The sequence below is a fragment of the Pezoporus flaviventris genome, unplaced genomic scaffold (genome assembly GCF_033815535.1).
Source record: "Pezoporus flaviventris isolate CSIRO_AGI_PZ_B2104156 unplaced genomic scaffold, CSIRO_AGI_Pfla_v1 ptg000116l, whole genome shotgun sequence".
Taxonomy (NCBI): Eukaryota; Metazoa; Chordata; class Aves; order Psittaciformes; family Psittacidae; genus Pezoporus; species Pezoporus flaviventris.
Genome location: NW_026892664.1, coordinates 2,531,267 through 2,539,910, shown reverse-complemented (window position 1 = coordinate 2,539,910; position 8,644 = coordinate 2,531,267). Strand labels below are relative to the sequence as shown.

Genomic DNA, 8,644 nt, shown 5'->3' with positions numbered 1-8,644 from the left:
TTGCAAATTATACACATAAACACGTATGTATGTGTGTATATATATCAAAACACAATATTAAATGCATCCTAACCTATATATTTATATATAACACAATATATTCTTGTGTTAAATGTCAACACCAACACACACGATACTGATTTTTCTTGCCTCAGTTTAGTTGGGGTCTCAGTGATTTATGGGCTGGGTAGGGGAGGCAGCTCCTATGAAAAGCTTTTCCCAGGACGGATGGAAACCCAAGATCTAAATGGATGAACTGATGTTTTAATGCAGTTGTGGAGCAATGGGATATCGTGCATGAGTCAAGTGAGTGAAATGCAAATTCTTCATCGGGTTTGTGTTTGGAACCAGGCTGCTGAGTTAAATCACAGTCAAATTGGGCTTTGCCGCCTCTTTTCAGGCAGCTGTAGAACTTCACCCTTTCAGTTTTCCTCAAGTTCCGCCTTTCTCAACGCCTTTAAGACAAGCTCTAAGGAGTTTTCTAATTTATACCCACAGTAGTTTGTTAAAAACAAAGGCAAGAATGTTATCGGTAGAGCTTGCTGCAGGAGAGTTGCGCTTTGGTTTGAGGCAATGGGGATTAAAGAAACCCAAAGCAAACATGGAAACACACCAACACCCTGAAACAACAGGGAAATCGAAGGTAATGAAGAAACCCAACCCAAAGTCCTTATTTCCTATTCAAGAAGTCGTTCCTGGCACAAATTGCAGCCCCCCCCCCCCATATCCTGGTTGCTATAAAATCACAATGCCACCAGGGAAAACAGTCACCACAGGGCTTCCCCACACACCCAAAACTTCCCTATTTCTTTAGCAGCTCATCACTCAAAGGTGAGAGATGTCCCTGATCCAACTGTGTTAACAAGCTCCTCTGGGAATGGATTTGGAGCTGATGGGTTTTTAGGAAGGAGAAGGCTTGGCTGAGTCCTGGATGGAGATTTTCCACCTGTGGTCACTTGAGCTGAGGCATCTCCAGTGGGAAAAACACTCTTTAATCCAGGGGAAAATAACCCAAACAGGGATGTGACCCTGGCCAGCACTAAGATCTTTATTCTTTTTTTAAACTTTTTTCTTTATTTATACTTTATTCTTTATCGTTTGCATTTTATTTTTTATTATAGATATATTTATTATATATATTATATATATATTCTTATTCTTTACTCTTATTCTTTGTTCTTACTGTTTACTAAAGTTACCAGCCTGACGCTGACTCTTACTATTGCCAGCAGGACATGACAGTATCCACATATGCCTGCTCTTTAGATGCCCATTTCCCCTTCAAAGCTGTATTCATCTACTTCTGAACAAAATCCATTCCTTTTCCTCTGTGATTTTTGTTACTTCTTGATACCATTACTCTCTGTGGTCACCTCCAAGAGGTGCAAAATGGTCACAGGTGTCCCTCTAGGTATCAGAAGGCCAAAGAGTTGAAATAACTGTCTAGAAAATCATGGATCAGGATTTCTTATACAACACCACCATCTATTGGACGTTGCTGGGAATATCCACTCCTTTTTATTTTAGATAAAATCTTTTTTCTTACGTGCTGGGAGTGCTTTTTTTCTTACGTGCTTGTCTTACAAGCCAAGTGGCTTGTTCTTGCCCAGGAAACTGAGAAATAATAGATAAATAAACTAAGGCCATCATGTTGCCTCTACAGTTGGCTGATCCTATGTAGACAGTTTATTTCCTGACCCTGTTAAGGCAATGTCAGATAGTTTAACAGCTTCAAAGTCCTCTCACATTTAGAAATGATGCTTTAAACCCCACTTTTCCTAGTGCAGTTCTTGGCTGAGGCTTCAGGTTTTATGAAATGTAGATTATTGTAGAATCATAGAGTGGTTTGGGTTGGAAAGGACCTTGGTTCCAACCCCCTGCCATGGTCAGGGACACCGCACACTAGACCATGTCATCCAAGACCCTGTGTCCAACCTGACCTAGAACATTGCCAGGCATGGGGCAGCCACAGCTTCTCTGGGCACCCTGTGCCAGTGCCTCAGCACCCTCACAGGGAACAGCTTCTGCTTTACATCCAACCTGAACTCCCCCTGTTTCAGTTTGAACCCATCACTCCTTGTCTTGTCACTCCAGTCCCTGATGAAGAGTCCCTCTCCAGCATCCTTGTAGCCCCCTTCAGACACTGGAAGCTGCTCTGAGGTCTCCACGCAGCTTCTTTTCTCCAGGCTGAGCAGCCCCAATGTTCTCAGCCTGGCTCCATACAGGAGCTGCTTCAGCCCCTGATCATCCTCATGGCCTCCTCTGCACTTTATCCATGTCCTTCTGTTGCTGAGGATATCAAAATCACTCTGCCTTTTAAATGGTTTTTCTCTTAAATATTCTGTGCTACCCATACACAATTTGAAGTGCTAATTCATGGTGTTTTAATTGATACCTTTCTCCATCAGTTGTTTCCTCTAGATTCACAGATCCCTCTCAGAAAGTATCCCCATTGCACATCTTTACTCCTGACAAAGCCATTCCAGATTTTATAATGAAAGCAAACAAAAAAACCATCAGATCTCAAATCAGGTAAGGTCTCAACCTTTATCCCATGGAGGTGAAGGATTTAATTCCTTGTTGTTGATATACGTAAATCACACCCATCACCACCTAAATAATCCCAGGGGAGCAGCTGGGCTTATTTAGGTGCTCTCTGGTGCTGAATTGAATGGGTGAGGATGCCTATACAGTAACCAAGTTCCTGGGCTACTGGTAGATCCATCCTGGTAACCTGCATAGGGTAGGAAACCCACCTTTTGTTACAGAACATTAAGAGCTAGGCAGGAATAACCAGGGTCATTCCCTACTAGGGCTTTTGGGGAGTAAAGAGGTGACTTCTGTCCTTTCCTGGAAGGCCCTGCAGCCCCCTCTCATATTTGGTTGCACAGTAACGAAAGCATTTCTGATTGAAAAGTAAAGGCAGCTGCTTCAAAATGAAAAGGAAGTTGTGCTTTTATATTTTCATTCTAAGTAGCAGCATAAACTGAGATAAAGGAGAGCTGTATTTTCCCTACACTGAGGGTTGAACACATCTAAGAGTGCTTCACAAGAGGTAATCTTGTTTTTGAATACGAATATGAGACAGTACATACTGGTATGTACTAAAAAAACTACCTTTGGGGATGTTTGAAGGCTGGATAAAACTCTTAAAGGCAACGATTTTGGGCTTGTATTTTTCAAATAAGACCTTCTGGTGCCATTAATTTTAAAACCTGTTGGGTGTATCCTGACCTGGCTCTTGGGAGCCCTTTGGGCTGACCCTTGCCTGGTCTGACAGCTCCCTGGCAGTTAATGTGTAATCCCCTGACTTGTTTCACCCCTGGCTCTGTGAATACCACAAAGGACAAGGCTCTGGAAGGACGGGTAGATGCTGCATGGGGGAAGACAGAGCAGCATTACCCTTCTAGCTGGAGCCTGGAGAAGCTGGGAGTATTAAAACCCATTTCAAGTGGATCTGAGAGCAAAGAGGAAGAAATCCCTGATATGAAAACCCTGCTTTGTCCTGTGGCATCCACAGGATCCACAGGCCTTGTAGCAAACCTTAACACCTCTGCTTTATATCAGGGCAGCAGAAACCATCCCCTTGAGGAATCAGAGGGATGCTGGTGCTGTGAGCATGGGGCTCTTTTGCTTCATATTTTAAACGATCCTTTTCTTTTGATAGTTTGTGCTGTATGACTCTCAAAAGAACAGCTAACCAGTGCATTATAACTTTATATATCTGGCACCTTCCCCTTGTGCCTGTACTGAAATCTTGAGGATGACATCCACCATGATGGCTTTGGACTGCGTGAGGGGAGACTGAGATGAGCTCTTAGGCAGAAGCTCTTCCCTGTGAGGGTGCTGAGGTGCTGGCACAGGGTGCCCAGAGAAGCTGTGGCTGCCCCATCCCTGGCAGTGTTCAAGGCCAGGTTGGACACAGGGGCTTGGAGCAAGCTGCTCTAGTGGAAGGGGTCCCTGCCCGTGGCAGGGGCTGGTGCTGGATGAGCCTTAAGTTCCCTTCCAAAACAAACCTCTCTGGGATTCTATGGTTCTATGAGAACAAGCTCACTGCTACCTAACCAGGAGGTTCTGCTGCCAGGTTTTTCTTTGCTGTAGGATCTCAACAGCAGTCGGTTGTTCCCTTATCTATGTCAAGAGTTACATCTTGGATAACACTAGCAACAGTCTGCTTGGTGAGTCCTATTGCAGCTTGTTGAAAGCTTGGCCAAAAAGCAAGATGTTGCCAAATCAGAGTAGGAAAGCCACAAATGGAGCTCTTTTCCCCAGGAATACAGGGATAAATATTCAGTCAACTCTTCAGCAGAGTGTGGACCCACAACCTGCATGGATAATATCTAAACGAAGTGAGCAAGGTATGGGTTTTCAGATTAATTTATCTCCATTCCAGTGAGTGTGCGCAAGCTGCAGGGAGATGTGATTGCTGGGGGGAAGCTGTCGTGTATAGCACAAGCTGCACCCTTAGAAACATCCCAGGTTTCATATCTGCGCCTTGGATCACTTCAGACCAAGCACTTGCTTTGTCAAGCAAGAAAAAGCGAGGGTGAGTCTTTGTTAATTGTGAGCTTCAGGTCAATTGTCCCCTGGCAGGAGATGTGTGTGTCTGGGCAGGTGGATGCTGCCTCAGGGGGAGGATTGAGCCCCAGACCCAAACAGTTTGATTTTCATTACTTGGGTCACATCTTCCAGCTCCGTGGTGATGGCTCAGGAGCTGCTTTGCCTCCAGCATCTCTATGTGAGCAGTGAAAAGCAGCTCTAAATCCCCATTAATAACACCAGGAGACCACACACGTTGCTCACAGGACATCTGAAATGAGTCTGGCTCTGGAGGGGGAGCTCACCCCTTCAGCAAAAGGTCATCAAATAATGATGACTCTTTAGCATGGCTCTGCTTGTCAGATACCAGCCACGCGCACTCCTGCTTTGCTCTCTGCTGTAACTCTCTCAAGTGATGATTAATGTTAGGCAGGAAAAATCAATGAAGATTTATTCTGCCTGTTGTAAGCTGTGATTTTAGGAGCTGCTGATTTCTCCCAGGCAGAATTTATGTTTGATCAAGCCTGAATGTATCTTTTGTCTCCAAGTTAGGCATCGTGTCTAAAGCAAAGTGAGGCGAGAAATCCTGGCTCTGCACCATCCTACCCTAAGGAAAGCCACATTTGCTCTCAAAGAGCTCCTCCTGGGTCACAGAGAACAGCTATTTATTCCTCATGTATCACACTATCACGCTAGACTGGCAGCACCCAAAAGATGAGAAGTAATTCCCTTTCCCCAGTAGTTACTCAGGAATTCAAGGACTTCCATGTGTCAATGGCTTGAGAGGAACTATGAGGAACCCTGCAGTTTATTCATTCTGGTGTTGCCCTCCCTCCTTGCCTTAAAATACCTACTAGCTTCCAGCTGTGTTGGTGGTGGTTGTGGTGTTCAGCCAAGACTGGCCTTGGTGTTTTCCTCTCCCAAAAAGAATTTACCTCATATTGACTTATATATATGTATGTGTGTGTATATATGTATATATATACACCCTTTACATTGACTTAAAGTGGGGTAGCTGATTGATAGACAAAACGTGACTTTCTTAATATTATTGAGGGATTTGGGCCTCTTCAGAATTTTCAGTTGCCTCTCCTGGATGTCTGCTACTCCTCTACCATCATCCCTCAAGCCTTGCTCCATGTTCTAATGGAGAAGAAAGTGATTTCCTTCATTAGATGTGCCACCCAGCTCTTCTCATTCACAACCTATGCCACCACCGAGTGCTACGTGCTGGCTGCTATGGCTTATGATCGCTACATGGCCATTTGTAACCCCCTTCTCCTACTCCACAGTCATGTCCCAAAGGCTTTGCATTGGGATGTTGGCTGGTGCCTACTTAGCTGGTGTGATCAGCTCTGCCATACACATGGTTTCCATAGTTCATCTCCCATTCTGTCAGTCCAAGATGATCAATCACTTCTTCTGTGATGGACCACCACTGCTAGCCCTCTCCTGCTCTGACACCCCTGCCATTGAGGTGATGGCTGCTGCCGTGGTGGGGTTCAAGGTACTGAGCACCACGGTCTTCATCCGCATCTCCTACTTGTCGGTCCTTTCCACTGTCATGCGGATTCAGTCTGTGGCTGGTCGATGTAAAGCTTTCTTCACCTGTGCCTCTCACTTCATCTCCATTGCTTTGTACTACGGCAGCTCCCTCTTCATGTACCTGCGCCCTAGGTCCCGGAAGTCCTCAAAGCATGATGAGGTGGTCTCCATGCTGTACTCTGTGGCTGTCCCCATGATGAACCCACTCATTTACAGCCTAAGAAATGCGGATTTGAAGAATGACATGAGGCCAGCAAAAAGTAGAGTCTTCTGCTCTTTGTCCATTCATGGTTCCTAGTCAGCTGAAAGGAGAGCACTACCCTGCCCTGGTGAGAAGCAGCAGGATGGATATTGCACCTTCAAGGATGGTTCGATATTGCATCTTGATGAGGATGGTTGGATATAGCACCTTCAAGTATGCTTGGATATAGCACCTGCACAAAGAAGGGACTAAACATACTTGGAAGCATGACAGCTGGAAAACACACTTCTCCTTAAACCAAGGCTACATTCTGTGCTGGCATGGACAGGACTTTCTCTGGCTGCAGCCTGAGACCTGACAGTGACTGTGTACTGGAAAGAAAGTTGTTGTCCAAAGTGATTGTCACTTAAATATTACTTGAAATTAATATATTTTATTATTTAAATGTTATTAAACATAACAATAAACTTTATTTCAGGCTTCAGAGTGCAAAAGGGAGAAGGTAGGTGGCGTCTTTGCCCTGCTGGCATCAAACCAGCAGATATCTAAGCTCATGTTTTATATTAGGAAATGATTTCTGGTGTTATTTCTGGTTTTAAGGAAATATTAACTGGTATTTCCAGGTATTTCAACTCCAGCCCACAAGGTTTGGTCACGTGAAATGACAGAGGGGATATTGAGGTGAGCTCTTAGGCAGAAGCTCTTCCCTGTGAGGGTGCTGAGGCGCTGGCACAGGGTGCCCAGAGAACCTGAGGCTGTCGCATCCTTGCCAGTTTTCAAGGCCAGGTTGGACACAGGGGCTTGGAGCAAGCTGCTCTAGTGGAAGGGGTCCAAGCCCATGGCAGGGGTTGGAGCTGGATGAGCTTTAAGGTCCTTTCCAACACAAACTATGATGCGATTGTATGAAATAAAGCTTTGACAGTCTGTTGGTCAACAAAGCCCTTGTGCTAAATGGGGACAAGTCATATCTGAGCCTCTGCTCTGCTGCGAATTTAAGTAGGGGTGTAAAGAGCCTGAGTGCTTTTAGGAGGGAGGATCCAATGCTTTTGACAAAAGTGTTGTACAATCACTAGTCAAGTGTATGGAAATAAATGCACCTGATGGAAAGGACTCCTCATGACCAGCACAAACCATCTACACAGAGGATGCTTTGTTGTGCTTGTTTTCAGCTCCCTTCAATGCAATATTAGATGATCTCTGTGAATGTAAAGGGCTTCCTCAGGGAAATACTGAAAGGAAGATGTATGTGACAGATGGGGAAATACAAAGCAAAGTGTCCTGGGCCTGTCTTCCTGGGTAGGTCTCTGCAGGAGGTGCTGATGCAGCCAGGAAGACTTTGGGGAGAGAGGAATTGAGAGGTTGTTTTGCTGATCAAGTCAAACTAATTATCCGATGGAGGAGGGTCCTTTGGGAGAACAGTTTGCACAACACAAGCCTCTGAGGTAATGCCTCCTGTGAGATAAAACCCCTCCACTAGCCAGCCTGGAGCATCCTGCTCCCAAGCATCTCTCCTTCAACCCATCGCATGGTCTCCAGGAGGAGCTGCAGGCACTGCATCCACCACCACCTTCCTCTTTAACCAAGCAGGTACAAAAGGGTTTGATGGGTGGTGGGTCCAGTTTGACCCTGGTCTTGCTGCCTCTCACATGCTTGATGACATGTTGAAATTCACTCTTCTTCAGGGACTGTATCGATAGGGCAAGGGGTGATGGGTTTAAACTGAAACAGAGAAATTCAGGTTGGAAATAAGGAAGGAATTCTTCCCTGTGAGGGTGCTGAGGCGCTGGCACAGGGTGCCCAGAGAAGCTGTGGCTGCCACATCCCTGGCAGTGTTCATGGCCAGGCTGGACACAGGGGCTTGGAGCAAGCTGCTCTAGTGGAAGGTGTGCCTGCCCGTGTCAGGATTTGGAGCTGTCTGAGCTTTAATTTCCCTTCAACCCAAACCATTCTATCATAGCCCATGGTGTGAATAAAAGTGCCCTAATATGCCTAGTAGGTTTGCTTCAAAAACACCAGCATTCCTGACCCCATCTACAACAGATTTAGCGATATTTTAGCATGAGAATATCCAAGCTAAAGCCTTAGAATTTTGGTTTATATATGGTATGTTTTGTGTTTTACACCCTTAGGTGGATATTTGGGTTGGTCATAGGAAGCTCACTGCATTCCCAGCAAAGCTCTGCTGGAGCCAAGTCCACTGCTTTCCCTTAACATTATGCAGGGTGGGGGTTCTTCAAAAGCAGATAAACTTAGAACTTAAAAGAAATTTCAAGTACATGGCTTTGTGTGGTGTTGAAAAGGATGCAGCACAAGTAATGAATCTACAGAAGAGCACTGATCCACTCTGAAAAATACAAA

The 8,644-nt window shown here is 45.2% G+C and overlaps 1 pseudogene; it reads left to right on the top strand.

The window, feature by feature from the left end:
- Positions 1 to 297: 297 nt before the first annotated feature.
- LOC133282284 (olfactory receptor 5AU1-like) lies at positions 298 to 6,382 on the top strand (annotated as a pseudogene).
- Positions 6,383 to 8,644: the final 2,262 nt, after the last annotated feature.